Below are 15,131 nucleotides of genomic sequence, written 5' to 3' on the forward strand. Positions count from 1 at the left end.
ATTTCGATTTTACGATGGCGATACGACAAAAATCTATTAAATTGCAGTTAATATAGGTAAGCTAAGAATTTACCTCATTTTTACTTTAAATTTTACTGTGCAATACAGTACAATTCATAAATACATACAGTATATAGTTTATACAGTACGGTACTGTAAATTGCTATTTTGCTAAATTATCACCATTCTTTAAGACTCCTGGTTAGGCTAGGCCATCTTCGACTTACGATATTTTTTTCTTACGATGGGGTCGTCGTAAGGCATCTCCATCGTAAGTAGAGGACTACCTGCATTTATTACGCGTGCTCGACCATACTAACTCGCACGCTTTCAGTGGGGGGGATGGCCCCTACCAAGTCACACGTGGGGGACATTTTCTTTCGCGTTAAAAATGCAATAAAAACACACAAAACGCTCAGGTTAATTCTTCACTGTGATGTTCTCCCCCCCCACCCCGATGCATGCAGTTACTACTATGCAGTCAGTAGATGCTACCACTATAGGCCGTAGATACTACTGCAGAGCGCGTGGGGGGATCGTGGGAGGGGTAGCAGCCCAGCCCCAGCCTGCCAAGGTGCCACCTCGGCCGGCTGGGCAATCTAGGCGAGGCCGGGGGCTCTGCACGGGACTAGGCCTCACCACGGCAATGTTAAGTACAATTTTCTTGTTTCTTTCCCTAAAGTCACATTGAAAGAAACCTATTATTTAAATAATCACCTTGCATATATTACATTAATGATGTTTGTGTGCTGACAACTAATATTTCAAAATGTACTTCAGAAATATATGTTTATTTTTGTCCAAGTCCTTGTGCGTGTGAGTCTATGTGCGTGTGAGTCCATGTGCGTGTCTGCCACGATGTGTGTCTACGTCCGTGTGTATCAGTCGATGTGTGTGCAAGTCGATGTGTGTGCGTGAGTTGATACGTCTGTGTGTCAGTCGATGTGTGTTAATGAACCTGTGTGCGTCGTGTGTATGTACACAACTCATTTAACAATTAGGTTACTAAATTTGTAAATAATAATGTGTGTCTAAGTCCATGTGTGCATTTGTGTGTGAGTCGATGTGTGTGTCAGTCGATGTGTATGTGTTAGTGTGTGTGCATGGTCTGTGTGTGTAGACAACTAATATTTGAATATTTAGATAGTACATTTTTTATATTTACGTGTGTGTCTAAGTCCATGTGTGTGTGTGAGTCGATGTGCATGTCTGCCTCGATGCGTGTGTGTGTGTGAGTCGATGTGTCTGTGTGTGCGAGCGTCGATGTGTGTGTGTGGGTCGATGTGTGTAAGTCCATGTGTGTGTGGGTCGATGTGTGTGTGTGTCAGTCGATGTGTGTGTGTGGGTCGGTGTGTGTGTGTGGGTCGATGTGTGTGTGTGTGAGTCGATGTGTAAGTCGATGTGTCTGCCACGATGTGTGTGTGTGTACCCATGTAAGTCCATTTCTTTGTGTGTGTATAGGTCCATGTGTGTGTGTAAGTGAAATAAAAAATCAATTGTGTGTGCGTGTAAATTGATGTGTGCAAGTCGATGTATATGCGAGTCGATGTGTGTGTGAGAGTCGATGTCTGTGTGCGTGAGTCGATGTGTGTCAGTCGATGTGTGTGCATGGCTCCATCTGAGTGTGTAAGTCCATTTCTTTGTGTGTGTAGGTCAATGTGTGTGTGTGAGTCAGTGTGTGTAAGTTAAAATAAAATAAAAATTGTGTGCATCTAAATCGATGTGTGTGATTCAATGTATGCGTGTGTGAAAGTCCATGTGTGTGTGTGAGTCGCTGTGTTTGTAAGTCGATGTGTGTGTGGGTTGTGTGTATAAGTCGATGTGTCTGTGTGTGTAAGTCGATGTGTGTGTGTGAGTCTGTGTGTGAGTCGATGTGTGTGTTAATCAATGTGTGTGCGTTGTGTGTGTAGAAAATTAATATTTAAAAATGAAGTTAGTACATTTTAAAATAATAACGTGTGTCTAAGTCCATGCGAGCATGCGAGTCGATGAGCGTGTCTGCGTTGATGTGCGTCTGTTTAAGTCGATTTGTGTGTGTGAGTCAATGTGTGTGTGAGTCGCTATGTGTTTGTAAGTCGATGTGTGTGTGTGGGTTGCTCACTAACAGCACTTGCCCGTACAGTCTGCTAAGGCTATATGGGGGATCTTTGTCTTTGTGTGTGAGCCGATGTACGTGTGTGTAAGTCGATGTGTGTGTGAGTCGATGTGTGTGAGTCGATGTATGTGTGTGTGTAAGTCGATGTGAGTCGCTGTGTTTGAGTCGCTGTGTATGCGTAAGTCCATGTGTTTGTGTGCGAGTCCGTGTGTAAGTCGATGTGTGTAAGTCGATGTGTAAGTCAATGTGTGCGTACGTCGATGTGTGTGTGTGTCGATGTGTGGACGTCGATGTGTGTGCGTGTCAGTCCAAGTGTGCGTGTCAGTCAATATGTTTGTGTCACTGTCAGTCAATATGTCTGCGTGTCAGTCAATATGTATGCGTGTCAGTCAATGTCTGCGTGTCAGTCGGTGTGTGGCTCTATGTGCGTGTGCGAGTCGATGTGTGTTTGTGTCTATGTGTCAGTCGATGTGTGTGTGTAACTCCATGTGTGTGTATCTCAAGTCGATGTCCGTGTGAGTCCATAGGAGTATGTGTGTGTAGGACAATGTGTGTGCCTGTCTTTTTCCCCCGGGCAACGCCGGGTACTTCACACTTTGCAGTAGTATATTTGTAATTCATACACCTGTCTGACACTTATCATGATTGGTTTCTACCTAGGCCAGCTCCACTTGCAAACTCTCAACAGCTCACACAAATGTGTACATCATGTACACAGATTGGTACAAAATCGTATGTTTTGAGTGTTGCATATCACTAAGCATATAACAAAGCCAATTAGCCCAACCGCATGGGTGTAATACACCACTATTACCATTCTGGTAAGTTTCTCGTTTGAAGTTCAGCACTTCCACTTTGTGACCAACTGCAGTTATTGCAGTATTTTGATAAAATGCAAGGCTTCACATCACTCAAGGACCTGTGATAAAGGTGATGTTGGTGCCAATTCACCGACTGAATGTGTGAGTATGCACATGCTGCTCAAAAGCACTTCCAGTCGAGAATAAATTTAGATGGTTATTAACATAACTATCAAGGAAATAAAGAGATGGGACGACAAACATTTTGCTCTCAATTTACGGCTGTGAATATTTGCAAGTGCATCTTTGGTCCATGAGACTGATGTAATGCATTTTTTGTAGTTCCTCTTTTTACTTGAATAGTGGCTACAATTCCATTCAGTGTAAGGTGGTGTAAAATGATCGAACACAGCGAGAATAATTAATAACAGTTTTGAGCGAAGGCTACTGCCGTTGTCTTGCCTCAAAGAAAATATCAGTGTAAAACTATTGTCAATGAAATAAATATTACAACGGTGGATCTTGGAAGCAAAAGCGTTGTCGAAAAAGTAATTAATGCAAATAAATTGTCTTCATGACAGTTAATGATCTCAGCGCATCCTTAAAGGAATTCAACTTCACATGAAAAAACTGCCTTCACGAGGAGGTTCTTCATGCAGTGATATAGCCATTGGGGATTTGTCAATAAAACTATGAACGACATTTGAACCTTAGGGCGGTAACCCCGGGGTACCATAGTACCCCCTCACTCGCATAATGTCCTTGATGCAGTAAATTTTAGTCTGTTGATGGTCGGCGATGCGGCAATCGACTCATCTCGACGAGCTGTACACGATGCACGATGATGCATACGAGCGTTCAGGGTTTCAGCACAATCGTCCTCGCTGAGTTTCGACATCGCGGAGTAGCATTGATTTTGGATTCATTGGTACCCCAGTCGCGGAGTTAAGTACACTCCTGGAAAAGAGTGTCCCAGAAATAAAATATTTAATTGGCTCGGCCATTTTGTATTATTTGGTACCCTGGGGTACCGCCATAAGGATCATTTGCCAACTGCTTCAACCTAAAACCTGACACTATCTGGCCATGGGTGGGAGGGTATTCCGTGGGCCTGGCCCCATTTAATAAACTTGACAGTAACTACAAGGACTAAAATCTTTCCTCAGTTCACTTCACCCCTCCCCACTCTACGTTCACTGACAAGACAAGTCAATGCTCAATTTAAACGAACTCTCAACAAAGCCATCGCCATTTGTGGATGACTGGCATGGAAAGCTATGAAAACTAAATGTTTTCATTTCAAGGTATCTTCAGAATGGTTCTTCAGTGTTAGACCTCGTTCTGACAGTCAGCAACTTTCACTTTCACGGTTGCTTCAGCATTACAAAAGGTGAGGTAGACATGTGGGTTGCTGGACAACCATAAACAGCTCTTTGTCAATCCACTGCTGGATGAACACCTCCCATGTCGTGTTGGTCATGGACGTTGACTGTACTTTAGCATGTTGGCCAATGTGGGTTGGTAAATGGGGTGGGGGGACCCCAGGACCAGTTTAGATATCACTGAATACTTATGTTAGCCATGGCCTGGAATCAAACTCATACGTTAACCAAATTATATTCAGTTCTTCAACTGGATACACATATTTGAGCCGATAAGTTGTCTGCAATGAGAGCAGATGCCTTCAGGATAAGGTGATTCTAGCAATGCACTGTAACCACAGTGCTGGCCTTAAATGCCTTTGGTTGAGTGGAACTTAAATGCTCTCAGGCCATCTCACCCATAGTGGCATGCCACACTGCATCAACAGCAGCACTGCACTATCACCAAGATGTTGCCTCTTCACTGTGGCAGATATGAATATTGACCAGAAAATGTGGGCAACTCTTCCGAGGTGTTATCTTGACAAAAACCAGCCTTCAACGAAGCAACTTCATTTAGACAATTTGAAGAAAACAACTAATAATCCAAGCACTTCGTGAGTAATGCTAAGATTCCCTTAAATGCTAACAGCTTCACTGTGCATTTTAGAACCCTCTGTTGTACAAAAAATCTGGCAATCGACACCACCACCCTTGTTTCTTTGCCAAAACGACAATTCTCAAGGCTTTGTACGATGCAGTTTCTTCACTCCACCTCTACTTGGGGTTTCTTCTCGTGCATTCCCTCTCTCTGCAGGGTGTCTGTCCATAATGTTGTCCAATATGGTCTTCAAATTGTCATGGCCAACCGGAGTAAGCGTGTTTCTTCTTAAAAACCCCAGCCCTGCGATGGTTTTCGATGAGTGGAAGCTTCCTTTGAGACAAAGCTCGTGCAGCTGCCAGGGTTACAGAGGTGCACTCAAACCACCTTGCAACAGTATTCTTAAAAGCAACAAAACACAATGCACATCCGTTTTGCACAACAGCTGATAGTTTAATAAGCAAGAAACACATTACATGCACACACACGAGCAGGTTTCCATGAGAATTATGGTTTCCTAAAAAGTAGTTTAAGTTAATGGACACTAAATAATACAATGCACACAAACAACATCCTCATAGCATGCTAGCATGTTTTAAATGTCTCATCAAAACGAGAATTTTCACTATCAGGCTTCACTTTGTTTTTGCTACTTCATACTGCTATGAAATTCAAACGGACCTTTTTAAGTATTTCAATCTCTTTAGAGTTGCCCTTTCAAGTATCTTTCTGGCCAACTTCTGGTGCCCTATTTATTTATTTATCTTCGTGGTGAAGATGTTTCCAGTGAAACACCACCAAGAGCAATTCTCCCCAATTACCTGTTTTTGTTATGAAAACCGTTACAAAATAAGTGTCATGATTAGTTTGGTCGTGATTAAGTTCAAGGATTCATAATTTTTTTGCTTTGTTTTCACTGTAAGGTTTTATACGGTTTCTCATTTATTGTTCTCATTTGCTCTTAACCCGTTCGCACCATTCACCCAAAAATTATATGGGCATCTATTTTGCATGAATCTGAAAGAAACGATTCTAACACGCAACTTGAGATGCATTTCGAAGTGTAAAAAAATTTTCACTGATGAATCCATACATCGGTGCGTATTGTGAGCACTCATGAACCCCACACGTTGTACCATCAGGTGGAAATCCATGCCTTATGACCATTAAACACATTTCAGTACTAGACTGTAAAACTAATTTAATCTCCTGAACATTCGTCAACGAACAAAACGTTGCCATAGCTTGCACCTCTTCTCTTACTTAAGTGACAGGTCATCTTCCGCTGTTCACAATCCAACGTAATTGCCTTCCATATTGTTAATTCGTTCATTAACCACGTTTAATGGTTTTGTGGCATTTGAAAACTTAAACAGCATTCACTAAACCTTTGGCGGTGCATCAATGAAGACGGCACCCAAGAGCAATTCTAACTCATGCATGGCAAAGGATGAACCAAATGCTCTCCAGCTATTTGTCCTACTGTTGAATACAGGCCAATCTTTCAAAACACTACCCTTCACAAACAGCTACCTCTCACTGCTCAATGTTGGAATCCCCTCAAATAATATATTTTCGCAAGTTCTTAACAACCTTGCTCAATTCAGAAACATGATATCTGAACTATTACATCTTCAATAATGCTGTTCATTGCGGACTGCTTGGGCATTTGGGACTGTGCTCAGCAACAGCTTTAGTGTTTGTGTGTGAATTATACTAAAAACAATAAAGCTCTCAAATTTGATGTTTCTTGACACTCAAATGAGCAATTAAGTGGCACTTATAGCAGATGGAGGCAGTGAGCATTTCCATGGCCCAAATGAAAAGAACTCGTATAATTCTGTAGATTTTGGTGGCAGGAAAGGTGTTGGTGTTCTACATGTCAACATCAGAGGGCTTGTGATTAAATTAAGCCAACTAAAACTATAAGTGGCAAATCTTGACCCGGACATTTTTTGCCTAACAGAAACATTTCTCACTCCTGTCGTCAATGACTTGCAGATTGCGATTGACAACAACTTTTTTCGGCTTGACCGAGCATCTAAAGGAGGTGGAATTGCCATCTATGTTCGTAATACTATTGCATGTTCACTAGCTCACTCCTTGTTTAAAAAATGTTGCTTTGAAGGTCTGGCTCTCAAAATAACTCTCCCAAATAATCAACAGATATCGGTAGTGTGCTGCTATCAACCGCCTTGTGGGAAGGATATTTATGCTGCATCTGCACTGAGTGCTTTTTGGGGGCCTCCCTAAAGGTGAAATAGTTTTAGTGGGTGATCTAAATTGGAATTGGCTAAACCAGCCAGCTGTGGCCACAAATTTTGCAGATGAATTTAATCTGTTTCAATTAATGTCCCCACAAGACCCAACCTAAAAAATCCGGGACAGTCATCTCTGCTTGACGTCCTATTGACAAATGCCCCTCAAAATTTCACACCGACTGGTGTTCTGGGTAATAACCTTAGTGAACACTCCTTCATTTTTGGGGAGAGATCATCAGCCAGACCTAAAGCCCCCCCTAAATTGGTTGAGAAGCACTATGAGACACTTCAGCACTCAGGCATTTACTAATGATGTGCTTCACTCGGATATTGACAAGGTCTATGATATCCCCAACCTGACTACGGCTTGGGAGACCTTCAGGTACACATTTCTCCAAATTCTTAACAAACATGCTCCGTTGGTTAGATTTAAAACTAAAGGCAAACGCCCACCATGGTTTGATCCTTTGATTACAAAGCTCATGAAAACTAGGGACAATGCTTGGGCATGTGCTCATAAAAGTAATTTGGTCAATGACTGGCTAGAATACAGGATTTTAAGGAATAGATGCATCAAAAAAAATACGGCATGCAAAAAATGCATACTTTTCCTCCATTCTCCTGGAATCACATGGAAATGCCAGGATCTTCTGGAAAACAATCAAATGTATCGAAAAGGCATCCAAAACAGAGAATCTGCCCGTTGTGCTTAACCGAAATGGGGAATATTTTTCAAATCCCTTAAAAAGAGTTGACAATTTTAACCTTCATTTTTCTGAAGCTGGTAATCTTTTTGATAATGTATTGGGAGTCACCCCTGCTCATGCAAATTCCTACACCCCTGTCCAAACATTAAACGAATTTAGTTTCCAGTCAATCCACGAAAGTAATGTTCTGAAACAACTGTCCTACCTCAAAGGGTCCTCCTCTACCGGAGCAGATAGTATTCCCGTCTTTGCTCTACTAACTGTTGGTCACCTAATATACAAACCTATAGCCCATATTTTCAACCTGTCCATCAAAGAAGCATCAGTTCCTCTAGAATGGAAACATTCCTATGTCCGCCCACTTCACAAAGAGGGCCCTAAAGATGATCCAAATAACTACCGACCTATCTAAATTTTGTCCCCATTGATGCAAATTTTTTTAAAATTATTGACCTACCAAATTAGCAGTTTCCTGTCCACCAACAATCTACTACATCTAAAACAATCTGGGTTCCGAAAAAAATATAGCACCACATCTGCTGCATTAGACTCTCTGAATCACATTTACAGTAGCCTTGATAATAAGTAGCACTGTGCCTGTCTTTATCTATACCTGTCCAAAGCGTTTGAAACAGTAGACCACAACACCCTGCTTAGTAAACTAAGTTGTCGCGGTTTTTCCAAAAACGCAGTAAAATGGTTACAAAATTACCTCTTTTCTCGCACCCAAACTGTATTCACAGATGGTTGGAGGTCAAACAGTGTTAAAATAACAAAAGGGGTTCCACAGGGTTCCATCCTCGGCCCCCTTTTGTTCTCTATGTCAGTGACTTGGACACTGACCTGGATCATTCCAGGGGGAAATCTTTTTGCAGATGACACGATACTGATTACTGCTGGCCGCTCTCCGGATGACATGTTTGCTAAGCTACAGGGTGATTTCAACAAACTACAACATCAGCTAGTTGCTCTTAAACTAGTCCTGAATACCTCCAAAACCAAGGTGCTATGCTTCTCACCAGGACTAAAGCAGGAAGTTATTTCCCCAATTACATTCCTTAAATAATTATCAAATAGAGCAAGTGAAGATCTATAAGTATCTTGGGGTCATCCTGGATTAAAAACTGAATTTTGAAGATCACATTGATTATATTGGTAAAAAGACAAAAATAAAAATTGGTTTTCTGTATCGACACAAGCACTGCTTCCCCCCCAATGTTCCGTTTGGAATTGATAAAAGCTACCATACTGCCTCTACTTGACTACTGTGACACCGTGTATAAATCAGCCCCAAGTACTGTACTGAAGAAGCTTGATTCCATCTATCACTCGGCCTTAAGATTTACATTGAACTGCCCATATAGGACTCACCACTGTGATCTCTACATTGGGTCAAACTTAACATCTCTTAATGTTCGACGGCTTGTGCACCAGATCTTATTTATTCACGATGTACTTACAAAAAAAATCCACAGACTACCTGCTGGATCTCCTCTCTGTTTCAAAGAACAAATTTGACCTCAGGTCTTCGCTCATTTACCAGCTTCACATTCCCTATTGCCGTACAAAAACTGTAGGAAGGGCCTTTGCTATTGATGCCCCCAGGGTCTGGAATGCTATTGCCAATAAACTGCAACTTGAATCGCTACCAAAGAGATCTTCTCTCAAAACTGCTCTAGAGGAGTTGTACACCCCTAGCTGCCACTGCTATTCATTGGCGTAAAATAAAATTAAATGTTTTGCTCCGGATGACGCTGCAGAGTATTATCTGTATTTTGATTTAGCGTGCTGATCTTACAGGTGCATTGAAAAACTTGATACTCCGACTGATGCTTCTGTTGTTGAGCCAGCTTTGGCTCTAGGATTTGGTGTTACATGTTATTTATGTAGTTTAATGTACAAATTCGGTCACAGTTCCTGTGATCACTGTTACATTGCAATTATGGCTTTTTTTTGGTGATTTCAAAAAGTTTCTTGATTGGACATGTTTGTTTTGTTGTAGTACAGAGTTAGACTGATCGCCTTAATCTAAGTTTCTTGTGGTTGTTGTTGTTTGACTTGCATCCCACTAGGATTTTTTGCACACAGCGTTGGTGTACGGTGCTTTTTTCAGGAATATTTAGCTGTTTTTTTCATGGATTTTCTGTTTGCAGTCACATAGTCACTTTAAGATGTTTTCTTGTTCGTGTTTTTTTGTTTGTTGTGGTTGCACCCGATTCAAGAGTCGAATGGCTCACAGGGCTATACCAAAATAAATAAACTGAACTGAAACCATGTTCCCATGGCAAGGGCCAGTCTTTCCATAAGATAACCTCCTTAAGCACAAGATAAACTATTTGTAATGGGTGGTATTTCTAAAAACACCACAAGTAAATGGCACAAACACTTTATTTACATTACCATAAGCCCATTCTAAATGCCCCGTCATTCCCACCCCACCCTTGGCCTAAAGGAACGTCGTCAAAAGCCGAGCCATAATAATTATGCTTGTTAAACCATAAAAGCCTCATGGGCAGCGTCATTACTCTTTTTCAGGAGGGTCCTGCCAAGTTTTTGCAATAGGGTGCTATGTATACATTCGAAATTGGTAATATGCAGGTATTTTTTCTATACCCTCACTCACATATCACAACTACCAAGGGACATCAAAGTGAATGTCTGATTCAGGATATATATGCACCATGTATTTATGCATTCATTGACACATATTAACAAATATAAATGGTGCCAAACTGATTCTAGTAATATCCAATGGATTAATTGTCAAGTTCATTAAGGTTAGGATCTAACAGTCTCCGGTTTGCCCCTGATCTGCAGATAAACTGTATTTGAGAACTGTGGTTGTACAGCACTTTAATTATCACCTTGATTTACTGCAAAAGGATTTCAATGGAGATTTGCAGCAACACTCAAGCGGAAGTCAAGAGTGCATGTTTAAGTCAAATGTGTAGAATATACATACAATATAATGGGATAAGTCCAATGATGCTAATGTTGACAATTATTTGTGTTTAGGCTTTCACAACTGCTGGTTAAAGAAAAAAATCATGGAAAGTTGGAAGCACAATGTATTATAATTAGCACATTATTTCCAAAAAATGTGTCCACCTAATTCCTCTCGGTTTATCACCATCAATAATATTCCCGTGACACTAAACATAAAGGCTTCTTTGCCTGTTATATATTTTTAACAAACACTGCGAGGTGATGGAACTTGTAATTTTAAATTCTTAAGTCTATTTGTTGTCCATCTCCTACAAATGCTGAGTGTACGTTGCTATTTGGATTCCTCCAGTATAAATAAAGATTCTGATATTCGTTAATAAAGGTCTTCCACCAAGAGTACATTTATAATCATGATTACAGCCCCCACAAGTTCAATGATGCTATGAACACGACTGGAATTTAATTCCACTTCATGGCAAGATGTGTTCTGTAATCACCTAATTTAGATAATTATGGTAAATTATGCTGAATTTATCTCGATAAACTAAAATTACAATTTCAACAAGTAGGCTCGATGTACAAAACAGGTGGGTGGGACTCCAAGTTTAAGACATTGCAAATAGATCACTTTGGACAAAATGTCCAACACGGAATCGATTACCTTTTGTGGATATGGATACCCAAAAAGTGTGGTGCCGTTAACGTGACTGTGGTGGTTGCCTTGATAGCGGCAGTGACCGTGGCGTGTTTCGCGTATAACTACGACTACTAGTGTATTTAGTTATATAGTTATTTTTCAGAAGCAACCTGGCCACATCCGATAGTTCAATGACGTGGCTTGTTATGTGGAAATGTATGGAAGACAAATACTCTAAACAAATTATTCTAAATGTGTAAAGAAACCCGGAGGACACGGAGAAAAATCCACGCGGCTACAGGGTGAACATGCAAAGTGTCAGGGTCGGGATCGAACCCACGACCTCCTGTATACTAAGCAAGGTAGATAACATTTCGCCACCATGGCGCGATAAGACCCCTTTACTCATCCAGGAGAGTCTCACTGAGCTTCAACTCTTTCCGAGTGGGTGCTGCAATTGGGTAAGATGTTTGGCCGATTAAATAAAAATGTGTTTGTAAAGTGGTTGTGAGTGGTGGTGAGTTTAGTGGCTTGGTTTTTATGAGTGTTTATGGTGTAGTGGTGGTCATATAGGTTTTGGTACGTGTAAAAATGGGGGGGGGGGGATTACAACCTCCACCATTGCACTGTCTGATAATATAAGACTACACTTTTCTCAAACTTTGGGCAATTACCTTACTTCAAAGCAAACACATGTCAAAGTATTGATTTATAGTTAGAGACACTCTACAAAGTGCTGCATTGAACACATTGGGGACTTTCGATTCTTGCGTATGGCAGCAATACTGTTCAGGAGCTAAATGAACCTTATGGCGGGACCCCGGGGTCCCAAATAAACTTAAGGACGAATGCGCAGAAGAGATTAACAAGTAAATGCACTTCATGCTCGGGTATGGGCAGTATCATAAGTCTTATCTAAAGCTGCTCAAACTGCATACACGACTTAAGTCCTTTATTTGTCATCACGGTATGCATAACAGTGAAACTGCTCTCTTCACTTCATTATTTGTGACCTACCAATATCTGCAGCCAGGATCAATCGATGACAATCCTATTACCTGCAGATATTTAACAGATGAGATGCGTTGCACCGTTAATTCCTCCTGTTTGGTAATACTTCTCTTGTCCATATGCATCTGTGCAGATAGGGTTTTTTTATGCGGTTAAGCCATAGTCCCCACATACCGCTCGTATCAATGCGGATAAGAGGAGCGACGACCCACTACTCTGTAGAGTAACATTACTATAAACGCTTGTTGCAATATGAACAGCGCATTGAAAACGCGTACTATTTTATGTACTGTTTACAAAGTGTGCTCACAAATCCATACTGAGAAACACGATGATTTACAGAGGGTGTAAATTATTTTTTCGATAGTGTATTAAAAGAGGTACTGCAGGGAAGTAGTTTTCAGTTTTAAAGGCATAGTTTAACAAGACAACAACACTTGCCACAATCCTTCAAAACCATTGGTGAAAAAGAACAAAGTTTTTGTTTACATTATAAATATGTTTATGCGAGAGCCGGGGGCTTATGGGACCCCGGGGTCCCGCCATAAGGTTCAAATGTCAATGTTGAGGTCTGGATAGCCACGAGAAGGCTTCAGGAGAGAGTTCGTGTAGCGTAAATAAAGTGGAAAGTTCTAAGTCGACACTTGAACGATATCTTAACACCGCTGTACTGTAGTTGCATTTTTCTAATACCGTCAACATTGTGATAGTTTACCGATTTGGTGGTTGGCATGTTCGGTGGTATTGTGATTGTCGGTAGTGGCGCTGATGGTTGGCTTGAGGTGGTGGTAGTGTTGTGGTTGGAGGCGGTGTCATGGTTGATGGTGGGGTTTTGTGGTTAACGGTAGTTGTATTTAATTTTTATTGTATTTCACAAGGCCTACTGAACCATGTAGCTCTTTTTTAGAAGCGACCTGGCCACAAATGATAGTTCAACTAAGTGGATTATCACGTGGAAACTGATTAAAGCCAAATACTCTAAATGCGTTTTGCTGATTCTAAATTAGGGAAAACCCGGAGAAAAATCCACGCGACCAGCAGGCGTCAGGGTCGAGATCGAACCCATGACCTCCTGTAGACCAGGCGAGGAAGTTAACATCTCCTCGCCATCGAGGCACCACTGTTGTGGTAGTTGCTTGTCGTGTTGTGGTCGGTGTCGAGGTTAAACTACGTGTGTGCCCCGCTACGGTTCAAGTTGAGATTGGCGTTGTGGTTCTGTTTTTTGGAGTTATGCTTGGTGGCGGTGTTGTGGATGCTGCTGTGATTTAAGTTGTGCTCAGCGGCTATCGCTGTTGTGGTTGAGCAGTGTTAATGGAGTTGTAGTCAATTCGCACTTAGAAGGCAATTGCTGCGCTTCAAGTTGTGGTGGCGTTACGCGAGTTGAGATCGCGGCAGTGGGGGGGGGGGCTTGGTGGTGCTGTGGTTTGGTCGCGTTATTAAATGCCGGTGAATTCACACCACAATGCAATAGTTGACTCGTGTAGTTTGTAATTGTTTACACTTGTATAACACACACAAAAGCCCTGCGTGAAACATTAACTACCCCTCACCGTAACCCATCCGTGTGGACATCGATGCGGGCCACCTCAGACACAAACGCCTCACCACCACCTTCCTCACCACCCCGAACCCGGTCGCCATTACAACCCGCGGGTCACAACTCCCGGACAACGAGAACTTCTCCGAGCCGAAAGCAAAACCAGCCGTCCGAGTCAAGACGGCACACACACACACAACAAGAGGCGGATCACAATGGCTAGCGCACGTCGGCCTGTTCCCGTCAGGCGAGGCGTACTCACCTCGGCGGCGGATGGAGATGGTGGGTAGTGGGGGGGGAGAGACGGGGAGGGGGACTCCCGATTGCCCCGGGACTCTCAGAGCGTGAGGGAAAACCACCCCCACGCGAGCGTCGTCGTGACGGTAGAAACGAACAACGGCGAGGAATGGTGGTATCTCTGGCGGAAAATTATAAAAGTGGCGGGAAGGGATAGCGCCGCGCCAACCAGGCGTGCGCGCCGGACTCCGCCGTGAACAAAAGGCGACGGCGAGCGGCGAGCGCGTATCCCTCCGCGCCCTCGGAGTGACGAGGCGGGCGCTGTGGGGGTGGGGGGGGGGCGGCTCACACGGCCCCGAGGCCGCGTCACACCGCCACCGCCCCGCCCACACTCGCTTTGGGTCCTCGTCGCTTTGGCGCCTTGCGCCGACAAGAAGTAGTCCAATCCCGCATCGGTTGTTGCGGTTTTTTTATTTTTAAAAAAACCTCATATTAGGGCGCAGCACTTGAAAAATAAATACTATTCGAGCAAGCGTGTCAATTATGTCGGCTATGCTTCACCACCAACGCTGGCCAGCGCGAGTTGGTGGAAGGCAAGAGTGGTTCTGAGCGCTGTGAAAGTGAAACCAAATCGTTCTGGATGATGAACAAGTTTTGCTCGCTGGAGGGACGGGCGGACGGAACGTGCGAGCTGTCATTAAAATACATTTCTGCGCATATGATGTGAATGCTGAGGGCTTATTTTTGCTACGTCTTTCGTTACACAAAAGGGTCGATAACACATAGTTATCAGTTTGTTTAGTAGTGCTTGTGGTGTACGCGTACCCGCCGACCCATACGGTTTAACCCGTATTCTTGTACAGGGAGATTGAGTTTTCAGGTCCATACGGCGTACAGCCGTTTCAATACGGGAAAAAAACTAATTTTGTCTATTGTTT

The 15,131-nt window shown here is 42.6% G+C and overlaps 1 protein-coding gene across 2 annotated transcripts in view; it reads right to left on the reverse strand.

The window, feature by feature from the left end:
* LOC116944359 (lysine-specific demethylase 3B-like) overlaps positions 1–14,516 on the reverse strand; it is a 57,319-nt gene extending 42,803 nt beyond the window's left edge. For both annotated transcript variants that reach the window (XM_076068346.1, XM_076068347.1), the window contains exon 1: positions 14,219–14,516. The gene's annotated coding sequence lies outside the window, so the exon portion shown is untranslated. The remainder of the gene's footprint in view (positions 1–14,218) is intronic.
* Positions 14,517–15,131: the final 615 nt, after the last annotated feature.

This window comes from Petromyzon marinus, chromosome 21, assembly GCF_048934315.1.
Source record: "Petromyzon marinus isolate PM22_M1 ecotype Great Lakes invasive population chromosome 21, UKy_Petmar_22M1.pri1.0, whole genome shotgun sequence".
In the NCBI taxonomy this organism is placed as follows: Eukaryota; Metazoa; Chordata; class Hyperoartia; order Petromyzontiformes; family Petromyzontidae; genus Petromyzon; species Petromyzon marinus.